Source organism: Bos indicus x Bos taurus, chromosome X (genome assembly GCF_003369695.1).
Source record: "Bos indicus x Bos taurus breed Angus x Brahman F1 hybrid chromosome X, Bos_hybrid_MaternalHap_v2.0, whole genome shotgun sequence".
Taxonomy (NCBI): Eukaryota; Metazoa; Chordata; class Mammalia; order Artiodactyla; family Bovidae; genus Bos; species Bos indicus x Bos taurus.
In genome coordinates, this window is record NC_040105.1 from 15,512,774 (window position 1) to 15,535,061 (window position 22,288).

At 47.5% G+C, this 22,288-nt stretch overlaps 1 protein-coding gene across 3 annotated transcripts in view; it reads right to left on the reverse strand.

The window, feature by feature from the left end:
- RAI2 (retinoic acid induced 2) overlaps positions 1 to 18,513 on the reverse strand; it is a 71,472-nt gene extending 52,959 nt beyond the window's left edge. For 2 of the 3 annotated variants that reach the window (XM_027534437.1, XM_027534435.1), the window contains exon 1: positions 18,314 to 18,513. The gene's annotated coding sequence lies outside the window, so the exon portion shown is untranslated. Of the gene's footprint in view, positions 1 to 17,715; positions 18,024 to 18,313 lie in introns of those variants that run through there. The other variant, XM_027534436.1, reaches the window with a different exon arrangement.
- Positions 18,514 to 22,288: the final 3,775 nt, after the last annotated feature.

Sequence of the window (22,288 nt, forward strand, 5' to 3'; positions counted from 1 at the left end):
CAATGCAGGAGACTTGTGTTCAATCCCTGGGTTGGGAAGATCCCCTGGAGAAGGGAATAGCAACCCACTCCAGTATTCTTGCATGGAGAAATCCATGGACAGAGGAGCCTAGTGGGCTATAGCCTATGGGGTCGAAAAGGGTCGGACACGACTGAGTGACTAACACACACACATACCCATGATTGGATACAGGAACACATTATGTAAAGAAACTGTTCCGCTCACCCAGGACCCAGTTTAAATATTCCCACATCTGGTTAAGGACTTGCATGTCCAGGAAGCCAGCAGGACCAAAGAATTTGTTCACTCACCTATTATTCACCGGAAATGTCCGGCTGAATCCCCAAATGGGCAGGATTATAAGGAGCACGAGGCATAGGGTAGTTCCAGGAAAGTAGAATGGGCCTCTCAGGCTCCTATTTTAAGAGAAGCATTTCATGCAGACCCAGGGAAGCTGTCTGAAAGGGCTCGGGTTATGTTCTTTCCTTTGCCATTCCCAAGCTCCCTTTCTGCTCAGTGGTGGCATATCCATACCGGGTCTCCAGGCTGAACTGAGTCTCCAGTGCTCTGGCCCTGATCAGGCCAGGTGTCCAGATTGCAACTCCTCCCCTGGCAGGCGGGGTGACCGACTTGCCCAGTTTGCCCAGGACCGCCGGGTTTTAAAGCCGAAAGTCCCATGTCCCCGGAACCCCCTGAATCCCTGGCCAACTAGAACAGTTGGTCACCTTGGTGGCAGGCTACCAGCCAAACTCCTCTCTACCAGCAGGATCACTCATGTCTGCCAGTGCTCACAAAGTCTGACCTATTTAGAGCATATGAATCTGGAACGCGTCTTTAAAGCTGCTGACTGAAGGTGCTCTTGGCTGTTCACTACGTCTGTCAGGTTTCCTCTCTCCCCCACATTTTCTGGTTCGTTCACTGTTTTCATCATATTCCCTTCAGAGCTGGGTGCTCAGATGATTACTGAGGGCCAGTGCCAGGGTGTTCTGACCACTTGTCTAGATCTGGGCTGCCCCACCCCTGGCTGCAAAGGTGGGATGGGGCCCAGGTACTTAGACTGTCCCCCTTTCCTGAGTTCCCTGGCTCATTAAGGGGCCTAAATGACAGAAACTAGGGTGCTGTCACAATTTAGTCTACCAGCCATTACCAGGTCCCACGGAGTCAGCCTCCTAAATAGTTCTAGAATCCAGCCACGTGCCTCCCCATTCACAGGCACCATGCTGCTTCCACTCAAGGTCAAGGTCATTGGTCTCCCTGGATTACTGCAATGGAGCCTTTCTGGTCTACCTTCCCTTCTGCTCTGTTCTCCATTAGGGAGAAAAACAAAACATGTGAAGTAAATAATGTCACTGGCTTGTGTAAAACTGCTTAGGGATAAAGTCCAAGCGCTTTGCCAAGGCTTATAAGATCCATGATGATCTGGACCCTGCCAACCTTTTCTGCTCATCATCCATAACCTGCCCTTCTGCCTCAGTTTCCTCGTGAAAACTGCAAAGTAAAATAGCTGTTTCTAAATAGTATGGTGCAGTTTACCTGCGAGCATGTAAATGAAATTCCTGGCCAGGTGCTTCAGCTCTATCATGGATGTGGAGAACCCGGTATCTTCACCCCACCCACATAAGTGAAAAAAGGAATGGGGAACTTGGCAATGGGCATCACAGAGAGAGGGGGAAAGCCACAGATCTGCAGGAAGGGAAGACACATCCCATACAGACAGGGGATGAAGAGCCTTGTGTTCCAAATATCTGAGATGGAGCTGAGAGTGGGTCCAATGGACCAGAGGAAAGTAGGATGAGGTGCAGTGATTAAAAACAAGAGGGACAAGCCTGGGACCTCACTGGTGTGCTCACATTTGCTGAGCTCATGCAGGGGGAGATGGCACAGAGCTGAGTGGGAAGATGGAAGTACTCGAAGCACAAGAATTTGACATTTCATCACCAATTAATGGGGACAGACCCCTGTAAATAACAGAAATGAGGCTTTGAGTTCATACCTTTCAAGACTTGCTCTTGGAAACATACAAACGGGGAAATTTGCGCAGTTGTAACTTTCAAAAATTAAACATATTATCAACATCTAAGTACTGCAGAGCATGCTGCCAGGAGCCACGGAGGGTTTGGGTTGTTCTAGATGGTGATTAAAATGAACTTTAGGAAGTGCTGCCTGGCTCAAGAGAATGAATGCTGGTTTAAGACCAAGCCACAAAAAAAAAAAAAAAAAAAGATGTATGATTCCTGCTCTCAAAACAAAACAAAACAAAACAAAGACAGGGAAACAAGAAAAGAAAAAAGCATAGGTTCTGTGGGAGAAAACACAGATATGTGCACACTTAAGGGAAAAAAAATGACTCCACATTGCTCTTTTGTTTTACAAAGACTCATAAGAAAAACAGTCTAGCAGCTACTTCTTCACATGTGTGTTTATTTTTAATAAGAACAACATTCTCAACACTGATGAAAGCTAGGTCTAGACTCAAGGTAGCCAACCCGACAGCACCCTTTCCAAGGACTCCTGGGCCCTCTTGGCCACACCCACCCCTTCACCTCCAATCCTGCCCCAGGGCATTAATTTGGGTAAGAATACAAGGATAGGGAGACTAGGCTTCGTGATCTGTCTGCCTCACCTTCTTCACTTTTTTTTTTTCCTTTTCTAGTTAAGTTTTCTGCCACCTTTAATTGCAGAGAATAGCAGCATGGACAATAAATGGGCCTCTCCTTACTGGCTTGCCCTACGTGGTCAGGCAAATTCTTAGAGATTATGCCTCTTCACCCTGCCTGGCTTTCCAGCCCCTCCTAAGGAGCCCCAAATGAAAATGAATGCATTCCAGAACAACTGCCAAGGGAGTGACCCAAGCTAACAGTGGTCCAAGTCAAGTCGGGATTGAGGGAGGGCCAGGTCCCCAGGACAGGAGCAGGAAGGAGGCTTCTACCAGCTGAGGTGAGCCAGCAGCCGCTGCTCCCTGCATGCCAGGAGGTAACAGCTAAACCCCAGGCCACACCACTGTAAGATGTAGGAATTAGCCTTTAAGCCTGGATAGACAATGTTCAACCAAATATCCTAGCACCAGCAGCCCTGCAGCACCTGGGAACTTGCCAGAAATGCAAATTCTTGGGCCCCACTCCAGGCCTGCCAGGCAGGTCCCAGAAATCTGTATTTTAACCAGCCCTCCAGATGATTCCCTGGTAGCTCAGCTGGTAAAGAATCTGCCTGCAATGCAGGAGACCCCGGTTCGATCCCTGGGTCGGGAAGATCCCCTGGAGAAGGGATAGGCTACCCATTTCAGTATTCTTGCCTGGAGAATCACACGGATAGAGCAGCCTGGCAGGCTACAGTCCATGGAGTCACAAAGACTCGGACACGACTGAGTGACTTTCACTTCACCAGATGACTCTGAAAGTAAAAAGTGAAAGTAAAGCCGCTCAGTCGTGTCAGACTCTTTGCGACCCCGTGGACTGTAGCCTACCAGGGTTACATCCATGGGATTCTCCAGGCAAGAATACTGGAGTGGGTTACCATTTCCTTTTCCAGGGGATCTTCCCAACCCAGGGATCGAACCCAGGTCTCCTGCATTGGAGGCAGACACTTTAACCTCTAAGCCACCAGGGGTATTTCTACCACCTGCTAAAACTTGAGAATCACTGGTCTATAGGCCTCTGAGAACAGGGGAGCTATGCTGGGCAGAGAGGGAAGAAGAAAGATGCAGAGTGGCTGGGCATTCCAGAAGAGGTGGGCCTCAAGCAGAATGGCACAGTGAAGTCGGTCCAGAGAGGCACTCTCCAATACGGCACCTTCTAGCCACAAGGGGCAATTTACACTTAAAATAGACAAGTACTGCATTGACATTTCATCACTGATTAATGGGTTCAGATCCCTGTAAATAACAGAAATCAGGCTTTGAGTTCATGCCTTTCAAGACTGGCTCTTGGAAATATACAAACGGGGAAATTTGCACAGCTGTAATTGTAGAATATTTTTTAAAAAATTTCCCCAGATTTATATTAACATAGAGTAGAAAGGTGGTTACCAGAGGCTGTGGGGGTAAAGGGGAGACTGAAAAAGAAAGAAAAATGAAAGTAGAAGGGTGGTTGCCAGGGGTTAGGGGAAGGAGGGTAAACAGGGAGTTAGTGTTTAAGGAGGACACAGATTCAATTTGCAAGATGAAAAGGGTTCTCGGAGATGGATGGTAGTAATGGCTGCACAACAATATGGATACACTGAATACCACTGAGCTGTACACTTCAAAAATGGTTAAGAAAAAACTAAAAAGTCAGGCCTCAGTCACATACCAGTCACATTTCTAGTGCTCAACAGCAACTTAAGGCTGGCTAGTGGCTACCATAGTGGATAGTGAAGGACATTTCCATCATCACAGAAAATTCTTTTGAACCACACTGTGGAAGAATCCCAGTTCCACCTCCCATGAGCTGTGTGACTCTGTTTAAGTTACTAACCCTCTCTGAGCCTCTAGTAGTAGTGTTAGTCACTCAGTCGTGTCCGACCCTTTGTGACCCCGTGGACTGTAGCCCCCCAGGCTCCTTTGTCCATGGGATTCTCCAGGCAAGAATACTGGAGTGGGTTGCCATTCCCTTCTCCAGGGGATCTTCCTGACCCAGGGATTGAACCCAGGTCTCCTGCATTGGAGGCAGATTCTTTACCATCTGAGTTATAGGGAAGCCCCTGAGCCTCTAATTCCCCCTTTATGATATAAAGCTCAAAATACCCACCTACATTATATGACTCTTATGGAGCTGGAACAAAAATAATAGATGTAAATCACCTGGTACAACTGTCCAAGCTATAGCAGGAACTTGACAAATAATAGATGATACTGTCCTACTATGACTTTATAAAAGGCCATTGGAAACATTTCTAATAGAATGGACAGTTTGCACTGGCTAATGTCTTTCACTATGTCTTAATTGCAAATTTCAAAGTTTGTATAAGTCGTTTTGTTTTCAGTAGGACAAGCCAGCAGTCCCCTCCTGAAGCAACACCCATCTGCCAGCAGGTCAAAAATGGGGCATTTTTATCCAGAAGCAGTACTGTAGGAGAGACTCATAGTAAGGCTATAATTCTTGAAGCTAGAGAGCCTCATTTTGTGTGGAGTTTTTTCCTTTTTTTTTTAAACCACTAGTGTCACAATCCATGGGAAGGTCCATTATATTAGACTCAGGCTTTGATGCTCTTCATCTAGAGAAAGATGCCCAAAAGATCTCGTAATCTTCTTGCAAACCTCCCCCCATAAAGAAAGCAAATAAAACACAGCTGAGAGAGACATTATCAAAAAGTCTACAAATAATAAATGCTAGAGAGTATGTAGGAAAAAAGGAACCTTCTTACACTGTTGGTGGAAATGTAAACTGATATAGCCACTATGGAAAACAGTATGGAGGTTCCTTAAAAGAAAAAATAAGAGTTGATCCACCAATCCCATCCTGGGCATGTATATACAGAAAATACAAAAACTCTAATTAAAAAAGATACATGCACCCCAATATTCATAGCAATGCACTATTTTACAGTAGCAAAGATATAGAAGGAACCTGTCCACTGACAGATGAATGGATAAAGAAGATGACGTATGATGTGTGTGTATGTGTGTGTATGTGTGTGTGTGTGTGTGTGTGTGTGTAGGGCTTTCTGGGAGGTGCTAGTGGCAAAGAATCAGCTTGCCAGTGCAGGAGATGCAAGAGGTGGGTTTGATCCCTGGGTCAGGAAGATCCCCTGAAGTACAGCATGGCAACTCACTCCAATATTCTTGCCTGGATAATCCCATGGACAGAAGAGCCCAGTGCACTACAGCCCATGGGGTCACAAAGAGTTGGACACTATTGAAGCAACTTGGCATGCACACATGCGTGTGTGTGTGTGTGTGTGTGTGTGTGTGTATGAATATTATTTAGCTATAAAAAATAATACAATAATGTCATTTGAAGTAACATGGATAGGCCCAGAGATTATTATACTGAGTGAAGTAAGTCAGAGAAAAACAGATATCATATGATATCACTTATATATGGAATCTAAAAAATAAACTGATACAAAAGAACTTATATATATATAACAGAAATACAGACAGGAAACAAATTTATGGTTACCTAGGGACAAGCATCTATTTCTGCTTTATTGACTATGCCAAAGCCTTTGACTGTGTGGATCACAATAAACTGTGGAAGATTCTGAAAGAGATGGGAATACCAGACCACCTGACCTGCCTTTTGAGAAACCTATATGCAGGTCAGGAAGCAACAGTTAGAACTGGACATGGAACAACAGACTGGTCCCAAATAGGAAAAGGAGTTCATCAAGGCTGTATATTGTCACCCTGCTTATTTAACTTCTATGCAGAGTACATCATGAGAAACGCTGGACTGGAAGAAACACAAGCTGGAATCAAGATTGCTGGGAGAAATATCAATAACCTCAGATATGCAGATGACACCACCCTTATGGCAGAAAGTGAAGAGGAACTAAAAAGCCTCTTGATGAATGTGAAAGAGGAGAGTGAAAAAGTTGGTTTAAAGCTCAACATTCAGAAAACGAAGATCATGGCATCCGGTCCCATCACTTCATGGGAAATAGATGGGGAAACAGTGGAAACAGTGTCAGACTTTATTTTTCTGGGCTACAAAATCACTACAGATGGTGACTGCAGCCATGAAATTAAAAGACGCTTACTCCTTGGAAGGAAAGCTATGACCTAGATAGCATATTCAAAAGCAAAGACATTACTTTGCCAACAAAGGTTTATCTAGTCAAGGCTATGGTTTTTCCTGTGGTCATGTATGGATGTGAGAGTTGGACTGTGAAGAAGGCTGAGCACCGAAGAATTGATGTTTTTGAACTGTGGTGTTGGAGAAGACTCTTGAGAGTCCCTTGGATTGCAAGGAGATCCAACCAGTCCATTCTGAAGGAGATCAGCCCTGGGATTTCTTTGGAAGGAATGATGCTAAAGCTGAAACTCCAGTACTTTGGTCACCTGATGTGAAGAGTTGACTCATTGGAAAAGACTCTGATGCTGGGAGGGATTGGGGGCAGTGGGAGAAGGGAACGACAGAGGATGAGATGGCTGGATGGCATCACCGACTCGATGGACATGAGTCTCAGTGAACTCCAGGAGTTGGTGATGGACAGGGAGGCCTGGCGTGCTTCGATTCATGGGGTCACAAAGAGTCGGACACGACTAAGTGACTGATCTGATATGATCTGATCTGAGGGACAAGGGAAGGAGGGATAAATTAGGAGTTTGAGATTAGCAGACACTACTGTATATAAAATAGATAAATAATGAGGCTCTACTCTATAGCATAGGGAACTACATTCAATATCTTGTAATAATCTATCTTGTATCTTATAATAATCTATAAAGGCAAAGAATCTAAAAAATTATATATATATATATATATATATATTATTATTATTATTTCTTCTCTGGTGGCTCAGATGGTAAAGAATCTGCCTGCAATGCAGGAGACCTGGGTTTGATCCCTGGGCCAGAAAGATCCCCTAGAGAAGGGAATGGCAACCCACTCCAGTATTCTTGCCTGGGAAATCCCATGGACAGAGGAGCCTGGCAGGCTACAGTCCATGGGGTTGCAAAAGAGTCAAAGAATCAGACACGACTGAGTGACTGAGCACACAATACATACATACATACACACACACACACACACACACACCCCTATATATGAAAGTCAAAGTCGCTCAGTCGTGTCCAACTCTTTGCGCCCTCATAGACTATACAGTCCATGGAATTCCAGGCCAGAATACTGGAGTAGGTAGCCGTTCCCTTCTCCATAAGACCTTCCCAACCCAGAGATCGAGCCCAGGTCTCTGACATTACAGGTGGATTCTTTACCAGCTGAGCCACCAGGGAAGCCCTACATATATATGTGTGTTGCCGTACACCTGAAACTAACACAACATTATAAATCAACTATACTTCAATAAAAACACACACAGTGAGAGCAAGCGTACAATCTGGAGTCATCCTCTCCACTGAAGAGCAGTCCTGAGGGAGAGAGTGGCCTGGGAAAATGAAAAAAGGGCTTCATATAGGGTTTTATTCTAATTAGGAAATAGGGAGTCATTGAATGTTCTTGAGCTACAGTGATGAAATCAGAGGGGTGCTTTAGCAAGAGGAGGAGCAGCTGGGGGAGCAGCAGTAAGGAGACTGAGGATACTGCCTGGTGAGCCATGCTGAGGAAAGGAGGATGGTGGGTCGAGCCTCTGTGAACTGGTGGTCCAGTGGTTAGGACTCTGCACTTACACTGCAGGGGGCTTGGGTTCAATCTCAGATGGTGGAACTAAGATCCCACTAACCTCACAGTGCAACCAAAAAAACAAACAAAACATAAAACAAACAAACAAAAAACTTCCTCTAGAGAAGCAATTCCATTCTTCACATGGGCTTTGGACAAAGCCACAGTTCTGTGGCTGATGGGTCAAAAGAATCAGGTAAGGAACTGGGAGCAGGACTCTAGCTCAAGTGAGTTTTTCTGGCTTAGAAATGGCAACAAAGGCTCCCTTTCCTGATCTACTGAGGCCTCCTCAGTAAATCCAAGACTTTGTAATGTTCTGAATGAGTAACATTAAAAAAAAAAGTAGGATCCAACATGAGTTCAACTTCTGACTTTGTGAAAAAAAGATGCTAAACTACAAATATCATCATTCACAAAAGAGACTTTAACACTAAAAAAAAGTGGGAAAGGCCATTTCAGAATAAAGGGCAGTTCTATAAAAATGGAAACTCAGTATACAGTTTTACTCTTCTTTCATTTAACTGTGAATGGGTAGAAATTTTACCCCATGTGGGGTGGTGGTACTCAAGCCTGGTCTGCAGGGATCACTGGTTTATGCGCCTTTCCAAAATGGTTCCCTGTGCAGTTTCAGCTGTAAGAATCAGCCTTGATGACCCCAAATTCAGCTGCCCAGCTCCTAAGGGAAAAACACAAAGTTTGAGTTTTCTGGCGTGGGTGTGTCTAACATGGCAAGGCCAGGTAGAACCAGCCTCTTCTAGCCTTCTTAAAATGCAAGTGATAAGCCACAAAGGATCCTAGAACAAATATTGATATCTTCACATTCAATAATTTCATATTTAGTCTAGTGGGTTAGTGATTTTTTTTTCCTAAAAGGAAATTGCAGCCAGAGCTAATTGCTCAATCTGAAATGTATCTGGACATTGTTTAGATGTTGGAAAGGAAACGGTAACGTTGCAGTTTTTTGCAAAGAGGAGGGCGTTATTTTAGAAAAAGATGCAAATGTAAATTAATAGAAAATGCAGCCCTGAATGGTTTTCAAAGCTTTGATGTACACAGTCAAAATAGCACTCCTATTCTGAGCTTTCCTTGACATTTTTCTTATTTTGAAATGCGAAAGGAAATCCATCGGCACAGGCTCAATCCATTCCCTTCCATTGATTTGTTAGCCAATCAATGGCCATTGTAATCTGAAAAAAATAACACCACTTTCTATGAACCTTTCCAAGCAAGGCTGGGTTCAGCTAAGCTTAATAAAGAGAAAAACAGCAAGGACCATCTGGAAAACAGTCTTCCGGAGTCGCGAAAGATAGTGGCAGCCTTTGCCCAACCTGCTATAAATAAGTGTCTCAGGAAAAAAAACACCCGATTTTTAAATCTGTTTCTACTTAATACAGCTGCAATAGAGTTTATTTAGCTTTTCCCTATAGCAGGAAGACTGTTTGCATTTTTATGACAAGGGTCTGAATGTTTTTCACAGCCATTTCCATTGCCATTATTTTGAGGAACAACATACCACTCGGACCTGTCTGTTGGCTTCAGCAGCACACAGAGGTGGCCCCAGTGGCCTCTGTACCACGAAACTGGCCTCCAAGCCCAGATTTTTGATCCCACTTCCTCTCCTAGTGTTGCAGCCATCACCCAAATCCTGGTTCACGAGGGAGAACCAATTCAGTATGACCAAAACTCATGTGCTGCAAATCAATTATTTCTCTGCCTGGACCCAAGCACTCAGGGGATGTCTGCCAAGAGTCAAACGACTCATCAAGGGAGGCAAGAACTCGCCAATGAAGGGCTACTGCTGGCCTGGCCAACCCCCCACGTGCTCACCTTTCTATCTTTCCTCACTAGCTAAGCTTCCTTCCGCACTCGACACTCAGAACTCCTTCGGACACTCTTTGGAAAAGGTCAGCCTTCAGCCGGCCTTGGATGCCTGCAAAGTGAAGTGGCCCCCCAGTGATGTCTGCCCTGAGCACCTGGACACACCCGTGAGTACTCCCTAAACACCCATCTCACCCCAAAGACGGTCAGGATGAGGTTGGCCTCAGGACACTGTCCTATGTAATGAGCCATCCACCTCTCCTTTCTCTCTCTGTCCCCCAAGGGCTCATCCCACTTCCATGGATGGGCAGGAATGGTTTACCCCATGACACGTTCCCCGTGAAGGCATTATTACCCCTCTTGCAGCTCGTCCAGTGGCAGCCTTCCATCTGTTGCTGCTGACCTTGGGCATTACCAGGACCGAGCTGGCTAGAGGAGCCCTGCTGTCGTTCCTTTTCCCAAGCAGAACTGCTGCAGGGAAATAAATGTGTGTAAGAGGGGGAAAAGGTGGGAGGGGTGGTGAAGTCCACCTAAATGTGAATGTCCAGTAATTTTGAAACATGCTCCATCTGCTCACCATTGACTTTCTCTCTCAACAGAACGGGAAAACAGAGAAATTAGTGGTGGGTAAAGGGCTGCCACGATCTGCAGTGAGTCTATTACAGTGTTATGAGCAGGGCTCTCCCAAGTACACTAAAGGGCTAAATTAATTGGCTTAGGCTTAAGATGCTACAGGAGAAATGACAGTGGGGAGAGGTGGGGGTGGAAGAAGATGCCTGGTGGCTGACAAGGCATGTCTGAAATCTGGCAGTATGAAAAAGAAACTGAGGAGAAATAAACCTGTTCTCTTCATGAAAAAACAGAAAAGGTGTTAGTTGTTACAATGTGTCCCCCAATTACCTATGACTTATTCAGTCACCTGAATTTAAAGAAAAATCTCTGTGCTTATACAATTTTACAGACCCTTGCATCCAACTTACAATTAAATCAGGCACATGACCCACTTCCAACCATTAATTAATCACTCCCATGAATTGTACATATAAGTTAGAGAGGGAAATTCTGTCTTGTATTATTTCAAATTGAATTATCCAAAAGCCACAAATTACTTATTAAATCTTGGTCTAGACCAGTGGTTCTCAATCAGGGTCCATTTTGCCCCAGAGGGGACATTTGGCAAGATCTGGAGACATTTTTGGCTGTCACAACTAGGGGGGAGGGGTGACACTTTGGGCATCTAGTGGGTCGAGGCCAGGGATGTTGCTAAACACCCTCCAGTGCACAGGACAGCCCCCTACAACATAGAATGATCTGGCCTAAAATGGCAACAGGGCCAAGGTGGAGAAACTGTGCTCTAATTAAAGGCAAATACAATCGGCTTTTAATATTCATATCTCTGGCAGTCATCAAAGAAGAAAAATCCCATTTTCCTTGAAATCTAAGGTTGGCTTACACATATGTTTACTAAGGACATACTGATTTCCTTTCCAAATAAATGAAAAAGGTTCCCAGTCTGAATCTAGAGACATTAAAGAAATACTGTGATGATGGTGGAGCTAGCAGGGTGCATGTGAAATGCGTATTTCATCAGTCTAAATGGATGGAAATTAATATCTCATAAAATAAAATGATTATCTCATTATGTTCCATACAAAACCAAAATCAATACACTGCATCTTACTTAACCTGCAATTAGTGTTTTTAAAAACTAAACCAAGGAAATGTCATTCTTCCCCATTTCTTGCTAGCTGGATACACATTTCTGAGCATGAGGCATTAAAAAACAAACAAGCACACAACCACCCCCCTCTTTTAAAGCAGATTTTTCCAGAGCATAAAAAGCTTCCTGAATCATTCCATTTTATTTATTACTGTAGATTCAATCATTCTTAGTGAACAAAACATGCAAACCATTCTGTTGGTTATGCCTGCCTGGCTTTCCAAATACCCTCAAAACTGGGATGATGAATCACATACTTCGGGCCTGCTGTGCCAATTCATAGTAAGCAAAGAATTCAACACAGCAAGATAGGACATTCTGCCCAGTGTGTGTGTAGGGGGGATGGGGGTAGGTGGGTATGGGAGTCCTTTAGCCAATTGTTTCTATAAAATCTTAAGAGCAGGTGCTGAGATTCTCTAAAATTCTTTTAGTTCTAGAACATCCTATGTGATTGTGCAGTGCCCCCAGCATGAGGATGGACTTTGATCAGGGAAGATGCATGTTCCTAGAGTTGGCCTAGTGTTTCCAGGCTAAAACCATGGAGGACAGAATGGCTGATGGCTATACTATCTCAACCCTTTCAGGCCCCCATTCCTTTGTCTGGATTTTAAGGTGGGCACACACACAAAGGCAGAAATAACAACAACGACAAAAATGCCCACGCATACCCAGTCCTGGCCACCAGTGAGGCCCAGTTCCGCTTCTGAGAAAGAACAGTTGCTCCAGTGCAGCTGGAGGAGCTTTTCCAGGGAACTGGTAATACCCTGGCTGTTAATGAATTATTTTTCGCCAGAACGTCGGATTCTTCCTGTGCTCCAGTAAACAGTCTGCTTCTGCCATGGGAAACAAAACCAGCTCCTTCCGAGGAGCTCGAGGAGGTCAGCCAAGGGTCCCCTGTGGGGGCAGCCCCCTCAGGAGCCAGAGCCACAGGCGCCTGACCTATAAATCACCGAAGCCCCGAGTCCATTATTCCAGCTCTTTCTGTCTCCTTGGGCCATGCCCAGGGCCAAGGGCACAATGCCCACGGTGAGCCTTCCCCCACCTCCCCGAACTGTCCCTTCCTCAGGGCTTCTCATCTATGGCACCGCGGGTGTGTGAAACTGGCCTTTCTGGTGTTCATTTTGTCTCCCGCGCAGAAACTGCATTTATTCCCTTGCTCTTGTTTTCATCAAGCTGTCAGGAAATGACTATGTGCATCCCCTCTTTTCCCTTCTCTTCTTTAAGACTGGCCCCAGCCCCAAATAACCCACTCTCAGTGCAAGGGTGTCTCCTTGGGCCTCTACTCTCCAAACACATATCCTGGGGAAGGATATTATTAGAGCAGGTGTTGAGGAAATCAGTCACTCAGGAGGGAGACAGCTCTCTGATGGACAAGGACACCAGCCTGGGCTGGAGGAAAGGAAACCAGCCCTGTCCACCCTTACCCCCGCCCTGCTCTCTCATCTCCATTAAGTTTCAGAGCCCACATTCCCCACAGGAGGTGACTGAGCAAACATGCTCACAGGTGGGCTTTATGGGGACCCCCCCCAAATGGCACCTTAGCTCCTGAAAATCAGAGTGGCCTGATGCCAGGCTGTCGTGGCTCTTGAGTAAACCCCAGGCCTCCCGCCTGCCATGGGGATGGAGGGTGTTCATGCCACCTGAAACTCCTAGAGGTGCTATGAGGCTGAAGGCTCAGGCTGGTGGGGCAGAGCTGTCGAACAGAAATATGTATGTAATTCTAAAGAACAGGTGACATTAATCTCAACACTCTAGCTTATTTGACCAATACATTCCAAATATGATCATTTTAACATGTAATCAATATAAAAATTATTAATGAGCTATTTTATAGATATATATTTTTTTTGCACTAGGTCGTAGAAATCCTGTGCATACGTTATCATCATAGCATATCCTGTTTTGGAGTAGCCACCTTTCACCTGCTGAAAACCCACATGTGACTAGCAGTTACTATACAGCATGGTGTGGATATAAAATCTCTCCTCATAGAGAGTTCTATTAGACAGTGCTGTGTTGAAAGACCTAAAAAAGCTGTGGGAAGAAGAATGACAGGTGAGAGCAGGGTGGGTGATAAGAATTATAGCAAGAGATGGGAACTGCAAGACTGGGATGTTCTAGGACCCCAGCCCTACCTCTAACTGGAGATTAAAGTGGGCTCTTAGGAAAGGCCCTGGGGGCTGGCATGGCAAGGCCAGAGAGTATAATCATTACTTAAGGCATCTGCAGGTTGAGCAGCCTGCATCTTAGCTCTATGGATCTGTTTAAGGCAGGGGCTGGGATAGAAGATCGCCAAAGTCATGTATGTTCGTTCAATAACAATTCTGGGTTTGCAATCTAATTTGGTGAAGCAGATACAGAAACATGATCAAATTACGTGTGCCTGCCTCTGCACGTGCATGCGTGTTCCTATGTGTGTTTTTGGCTGGAGAGAGAAGGAGGGTGTCATGTGCAAAATCCCGAAGTACTAACACGAATCACCTCCTCAGCAGCTGCCATCAGAACACAGGAGAGCGGTAGCCTTGAGAGGCTCATCAGAAATGACGAGCCACAAAGGAGATGCCTTGAGCTGCAAAGAATGAGATGATGGGCATCCGGGCAGACGGTCAGGTAGGAGGGAGAAGTGGTAATCAGAGGCATTCTCCAGAGACAAGCACTGCCAACTCTACAGCAAGGATGTCACCCTGATCCCCAAATCAAGCTTAATTCAGAATCCCACGCAGGCTTTTGTGCAGGGGAGAGTGCAGTTAGCCATCTTTCCCCCTCCTCGAGAGCCTCATTCTCTGAGGTCCCCCCTCATATTCTCATCATGGAGGCAGGAGAGTCAGAAACACCTCATACAGGGATTCAAATCCTGGCCCTCCCAGTGGCCCCAGAATTTCTAGGGGCTTAAAGGCCACCATCTGATTGGAAGGGGGCTAAAGGACTTTGCTTTGATGGTGCAGTTGCAGAGCAAGAACCCATCTCATTTTTATTTAGAGTTTATTTATTTGAGACGTTTAAGAGTCAGAAATACCTTACCTACCCTCTGGCCCTACCATGGCCCTCAGGCTAATTACCCACTCTATCTCATCCTCAGTTTCCTCATGGATAAGATGGGAATGTGACTGCTCATCTCACTCAGGCTCGTCGGCTTGGAACTCCTCAAGGCTAGAACTGCAGCATCACACCAGGCCCTCCAAGACCCCAACCACACACAAATCTCTGGATTTCTCCCGGCTGGTCTCCCTTGATAATGACACAGCTCCCTCCCACCACCATTCATTCACTCCATCAGTTCCATCATTCAGTCACTCAACACTTGTTCATTAAGCGACAGTTGACTTTTGGGAATTCCAAGATGAAAAGGCACAGTCTTTCCATCTGAAATGGTTAGGGACTATCTGGGATCTATCTCCTTAGCACATAAGCATGTACCCTGCTTGGGTGGCTGAGCTGCCTCACTGGTGCCCGCCTCCCTCAGTTAGGTATTGCATTTGGTAGGGGCTGAGGACTCTAGTCTCGGGAAGAAATAAATAAGAGCCTTGAGGGAAGGGTTGAGGAATATGTTGCCCCTTTAAGTCATAACCACTGGGGTCTGGAATCAGACACTTGACTGGAAATTTCTCCGAGTCTGATTCCTTATCTGTAAAATAATGCCTCCATCACATCATGGTTTCCCATATGCACAGTGTCTGGCAGACAGAGGGGCAACAGCAAATGTTCATTTCCTTCTCGACTTCTCTCCCTCCACTACCCACTGCTTCCCCAAAACTAAGGTTAGAGAAGAAGCCAGAAGACAAACACTTGCTCTCTTCTTACTGTCCATTCAGAGCACACTGTGTGTGGACATCTCCACATACAGAATACTTCCATTCTGGGTCACATGGCATGGCTTTGGGGAGACCAGTCCTATCTAGTTTTCGGGGTCATCATAGCCAGAGCTATATTGGTCGTCTGGTGTTATAGCGCTCCCAGCAACACCTTGTCACACACCTTCCAGCCTTTTCTTTTTCTTTGCTTTCTTTCTTTCTTTTTTTTTTTTTTTTTTTTTGCATTTCAGGGGCCCTGTCTTCTGGCTAAAAGACTTTTCATTTATTTTACAGTTCTTGCCCAAATGCCCATCAACCAAGTTCTCATACTGGCAACTGGCATCACCTGGAAAGCTGTTTTCTCATTTGTTTCTGAGATGGGCAGACTTTCCTGGGCCAAACCTCACCTCTGGAGGTCTGGCTTCTTTGCATGATAAAGGGCCTGCCTGGGTGGCTAAATGGTCCCTTGGGCTAGTGCCAAAGCAGCCAGGACCCCCAAGATCCAGTCTGACTTGGCTCCTGGTGCCCAGCCACCTTGTGGATGCCTCTGGCAGGCATCTGGCAGGATGAGACAGACGTGCCCGCTCACAGGATACTGTGTATAGGGGCGGGTCCAGTGGCTTCTCTGGGCTTCTAAGGGGCAGAGAAACTGGGATGCCCCCCGGCTTTCAGCCTTCCAGCCACCCCGCCACCTTTGAAAAGAAGCACAGCTCCCCGCGTTCCCCTTTGAGAAGAAAACGCCAAGGATAATCAGTGGGTAGGGGCTCCCACCCGCTAGCCTCCCCACTGTCCTCCCACTAGCCTCCCCACTGTACTGCCACCTCTTTCCTGTAACAAAGGCACATCACAACACATTTTCAAAGTTATCCGAAATCTCCTGGTCAATCAACAAACGATTCTGGTGACTTGAAAGGAGGAAGAGAGACATAGAAAACAGTCCCGGAAAGACTCACGGGGAAAGCATAGAAAACCTTGCCCGATGCATGCAAGGCTAAGAATCATTTTCTCCCTGCTGGCTGCTTTTCTCTCTGTTCTAAAGAGAAGCTTCCAAGAAACAGCTAAATAAAGGGATCACACCAGAGGATGAGAGATAATGCTAAACCAACAAAAACAAAGACCCAAAATGAAACAGAGCCAGCCATGAGAATCCGCGGTTATCAAAACTTTGTTTGGCCGTATCTATTTATCATCGCTGCACACCCGGGCTCTGCGGAATATCATTCTGTTGATGTCACTTACCCTCAGCAAAATATTTACACATCCTTAAAAACGCCAGATGAGGGGGGCCGCCCGCGCGCTGCCGCGAGCGGCCCCTCAAGCCCCGTCGCAGAGTTCTGGGCAGACCGTGAGGTGGGGGCACGGCGGTGGGTGGCTCCAGTGGGCACAGGTAAAAGCGCCTGACACTCCCCCGGAACGCGGCCACCCAGGCGCTGCGCCCTGCCCTGCCCACCTCTCCCCTACCTGACTCTGCAAAAAGCAACCACATCGCCGATTACTGGTGTCAGCGCCTCCTCCTCCTCCTCCTCCCCTGCCCTTCTCATTGATTAAGTTCTCAAACCATTGTTAAAGCCGGGTTGCTTTTCCCTGGAAAACTGGGCTGAATTCATTAAGCTTCCCCCATCACAAAAGGAATATTCATAAAAGTTTGGCAGGCAGAGAGGGAAGCGGACTGCGTGCCTTGGGGTGGGTGACAATTCGCTTCTCCAAAGCCACCTTCTTCTTCCGTGCCTCATTCCTCTCTCCGTCCATCCGTCGTGCCCCAAACCTACTCCAGGGACTTCTGATAGGGAAACACAAAGCAGCAGCTGTTTGGCAACATTTCTACCCCTCGCCGGCAACTGTGGTGGGATGCCATTTCCCCACCCAGGCGGAGCTTATCCTGAACAATAGTCGGGCTTTAAACGGCAAACAAGCAAACACACAGAGCATAACCCCAACCCCGAAAAAGCCAACGGGGAGAGGCAAGAACTCCCTTCGCAGCAAAAGGCACCGCTGAAACGCACGCCAAAATGCAGCGAGAAGGCTGCTCGGTGCCTAACATGGCAGAAAGCCCGAGCTGGTGCGGCCACCCTGGGTCTGGGCATTGGGGGGCACGAGGACTCCCGGGGCGCCAATGCACACTCACCCAGCTCCGGGAGGATGCGGGGCTGGCCGAGCGTCACAAAGACGAGCCCAGTGCGATCTGGCAAAACCCAACTTTCCACCCGGCTCGCCAGGGCCGCCAGATACGTCAACAGAATCCATCTTTCGATGGGCCTGGAAGGCGCCGGGTTTTCCGGGCCGGGGCAGAGCCACAGAGCCGAAAGCGGCCGGGTGCGATGCCCGGGCGCGGAGTCCACCACGCGCCGCCCTCTGCGCCCTGTGCCAGCGCCGGTGGCGGCCCGAAACCCACTTCGGGGCCCCCGCCCCGCCGCCCTGTGCCGCCTCCCCGGCCGGCCCCGGCCCCGCCGGCCAGTGCGCGGCGCTGGGAGCAGGAGCGGGGCCCGGGGACGCCGCGCGGGTGGCGGCCTCGCCTCGCGTCCCCGCCCCCGCCGGCCCTCCCCGCTGGCCCCGGCCTCCAGGCGCCGTCCTGCCCCCGGGAGCAGGCCCCTCCCCGGGCGCCGGGCCCCGCCAGGCGCGCCCAGCCCGGCGCGCCCCCTGCGTCCCGGTGGCAGGTCCGCGCGGGGAGGGCTCAGGGTGGGGGGTGGGTACCCCGGCCCGCACGGGGGCGTCGCGGCCGCTACCTCGAAATCGCGGCCGCCGCCTCCAGGAAGCCGTGGGGTGGTCGCGGGTGCGGGGACTCTACGGTCTGGCCTCGCCGCCGGCCGCCTGAAGGGGGTGCGCAGCGGTGGGAGCCGCCGTCGCCGCTGTCACCGAGCTGCTGTCGCCGCCGCCGCTGCCGGTCGTGCGTGAGCGTGTGTGCGCCTGTGTCCGGACGAGTGTGTGTCTGCGTGCGGCGCCCGGCCTTTACTATATACACCGAGGGGTGGGAGGAGGCGGGGAAGGGGAGGGCTTGGGGGAGGTGGCGGAGGAGGGGGAGCAGGAGGGGGGCGAAAGGGTACCCGAGGAGGCGGCTGCTGAGGACGGACAGGTGATCTCGCCCACGGGGAGGGCGTGGCTGTGGGAGGCACGGGGTGGCGGGAGGAAGGGGTGCCAGGGCGCGGGGGCGACGCCGGGGAGGGCCGGTGAAGCGGGACCCTGCTGCCTCCCAGCAGGCTGGGGACCATTTCAGACCCCAGGATGCTGGGAGAGAACAGAGCCCAGCGGGGAGGGAGTGGCTGGTGGATGGAGGCGGCAGAGGTGCTGAGGGCCCAGCGACCATCTACTAAAATGCCAATTGTGATACAGGTCGAAGATCTTTCTCGCAAGGTGCGAGATGATTGAAGACAAAATTAGCCCACGGACATAATCTCATTTCCGCATACTTGCTGGAGAGGTGATGCATCTGTTAATCTAACATTTATTAAGCACCCAGTGTTTGTTTGCCAGACACTGGGCTAGGAACTGGCCTTAGAGGTGATGACTATGTGGTCGCCAACCAGTAAATAAATCATAGGTATCAGTAGTAGTATTGGTCATTTTAAAACAAAGTTAAAAAAAAAACCCTAAATACTATAAATGTTTTAAGAGAGCAAAGGAAGCAAATACATTGGCTTAATTAATCCCTAAAGATGAGAAGATTTTTTTTTCTGGTAATCAAAACAGGATGCAGATATTTGAGAGATAAAGGCAGAGCAGAAATTATTTGAATCAGAGCAGAGACTGCTGGTCTGAATCTGGATGTCCTTTGCGTGTTCAAACCTCCTTCAGTCTGGACACTCATATGAGTAGTGGCCATGACTTTCCCTTTTGTAGAATTGGGGGTGACCAGAGTGTGCAGTACATACAGAGCAGCCTGCATGTTTATGAGTATGGTAATTGGAACTTGGGTTTGAAAGGTTCAATTCTAACCTTTTCGTGTTGCAAGCATAATGTGGTAGAAACCAGGGCCACGTTATACCTTTTGTGGGCACTTTGCCTTTGTGGACTATTTCCTCCATAGAAAAAATGGTAAAAATTACATTTTATGATTGCATTGGTATAAAGACGAATGAATTAATATTATATATTAAAACATTTTCTTTGACCTAAAACAACACGTTTTCTTCTGATTTTAAAAGAAATTTGAAAATCTGATTTTAAAACATTTCCCTGAGCCCCTGAAAGTATTTTGGGCCTCAGGCATCATGCCTACAGCCCCTAAAGGAGAAGTCAGCCCTGGTGGTACCTTTCCTTGATATTGAATTTCTTCTTTTGGAAAAAAAAAAAAAAAGTTAAACTGAGAAGTGCCCGATCGACCTAAGGGCAGAAAGACACAATGCAAGTTTAAGAACTGATAGAAACGAGTATCAACAGAAAGTACTAGTTCCTGCTTGTTGCGGTCAGGTTCTGGAGGTTTTAAATCAGCTTCAAGTCATTAATGATACCTGTGGAAATATTTGTCTGTGAATTCATCTTCAATCATTTCAGAAACCAAAGACTTCCTCTATAGATTTGAGAAGTGTTCTGAGTCGTGGATCAGGTATGTGAGGTCTCGGCTGCCAGGACCTAGTCTGAATACAACTAAAGACACAGCTGGGCAATTATAATTGGGCAAGTTCATGGATGAAAGAACCATAAAGGTTTTGTGTGTGTTGAGGGGGTATGTGTGTATAAGGTAGGGATTGATATCCTGGAAGGCAATTACTAGCCTATTTCTTTTGTTGGCCTCATCGCAGCCCTGGGTTAATGTTTGATCCTCACTGGCAGTTGTGATTCATATTTGCTGCCCTTTGAGGTGCTTATGTTTTCAGGAAAGACTGTATTGATTCAGATTAATGCATAATAAACAGGCATCATGGCCCCCATTTCCAGAGAAATGTGCAGTGGCACCCTTCTGTACTTTCACTGCAGCTGCCCTTGCAGAGAAAAGGGGAAAAGAAAAGTCTATAAGGGAGGGTCTGCATCGGGGGGAGGAGAGGTTTGGGGATAGAAATAGGACATTAATATGAAAGAATTCCGTTCATACAGAAAATGGACGGAGGAAAGGACATGCCCAAACAGCAGGAAAGAACAACAACAAAAAAATCTTTCAGGGTCAATCAGGGTCAATCAATTGTTGAGATCTGTAATTCAAACATTTGGTGATTTTAAGTAAAGACTCAGGAAATTTCCCACTTTGGATCTGGTTCTTTGATCTATATCCTGCTTTTCTAATACAGAATTGACTCATAATCCAGTTTCACATACTTGCCAGATGAGTAACTCATTCATTTGTGCAGTAAACATCTATGAAGCACCTGCTGTATGCTAAAGGACTATGGTTAGAGATGGTCAACATATACTGCTGATCTTAAGGAGCTCATCGGCCAGTACACAAACTATTAACAACACAATGTGACGCTATGTGTACATGAGGAGTTATAAAATGGGCTAGGTGAACACCAGGGGGGTGGGCCTAGCACTGTGCAGGAAGACGTAGTGAGTGGCATGGAGCAGGGAAGTCAGAAAAGATGGCACAGAGATGTTGCTAAGAGTGGAGCAGTGAGAGATGAATGGGAGTTTTTCGAAGAGAGGGTCATTACAAATGAAGGAACAGCAGGCACCAAAGCTTGGATGCAAAGCACGTTCTGGAGGCTTCAAATGCTCTGTGAGGCTGGAGAAGGGGCTGTGAAGAACAGCAGCAAGGAGGGGTGAAGGAAGCCACGGGTTAGCTAGGGTCTGTCCTGTAAAGGAGCTTTTTCCTGTAATCAATGGGGAGCTACTGAAGGACTTTGAGCAAGAGAGTGGCCAGGAAAGATTTGGATTAAGGAATGATCACTCTGGTGTTGGGTGGGAAGGGCTGTTTGCAGTGGGGGTAAGATAGGCAGCAGGGAGACCAGGCGAGAACGACTGTGGCATGACCAAAGTTTGAGTCAAGGCAGTGCCAGCAGACACGAAGGATCAGAACTTGAGTCAAGTGATTCTGGGGATATAGAGAAGGCAATGGCACCCCACTCCAGTACTCTTGCCTGGAAAATCCCATGGATGGAGGAGCCTGGTAGGCTGCAGTCCATGGGGTCACTAAGAGTCAGACACAACTGAAGCGACTTAGCAGCAGCAGCAGCAGCAGCAGCAGCAGCAGCAGGATCAACAGGACTAAGTGATGGAGTAGGAGTTGGAATAACTTGTGCCTGACTTTCTAAATTGGGTGACACAGTGGGTGGGGGTGTGATCACTGTGATAGAGGTCCTGAGGAAGAGAAGCAGATTAGGAGCTGGAGATGATGAACACTCTAGGGTCCCCCAGAAGCAGATCCTGAATGTGAAGGTGAAGGAAACACTGATAGGGGAGTAGGGAAGGGAAAGAGAGAGGCGGCAGCCAATAGCGGGGGTGCCAATTACCACCACAGGCAACTGGAGCTGAATCCCGCAAGCAAACTCTTGGACATGATGCAAAGCATTCATTTCAAAATCGTCCCACTCAAGAGGTGAGGAAGCTGATTAAGGGCCCAGGGGGCGCTGATTATCTGGCAATTTTAACCTGCCACCTGGCGTAGGCAGAGAGCCCTTCTCAGGTACTGGGAAAAGATATTGGCAGCTGGATGTGTGTGAAGCACGTTGAAATGGTGGCATCCCAGGGATGGGGGTGGAGCACTGTCAGTGTGCACTCCAAGGAGCTCTGGTTAGGACATCTTGAGTTGGAAGTGCCTCTTGGATAAC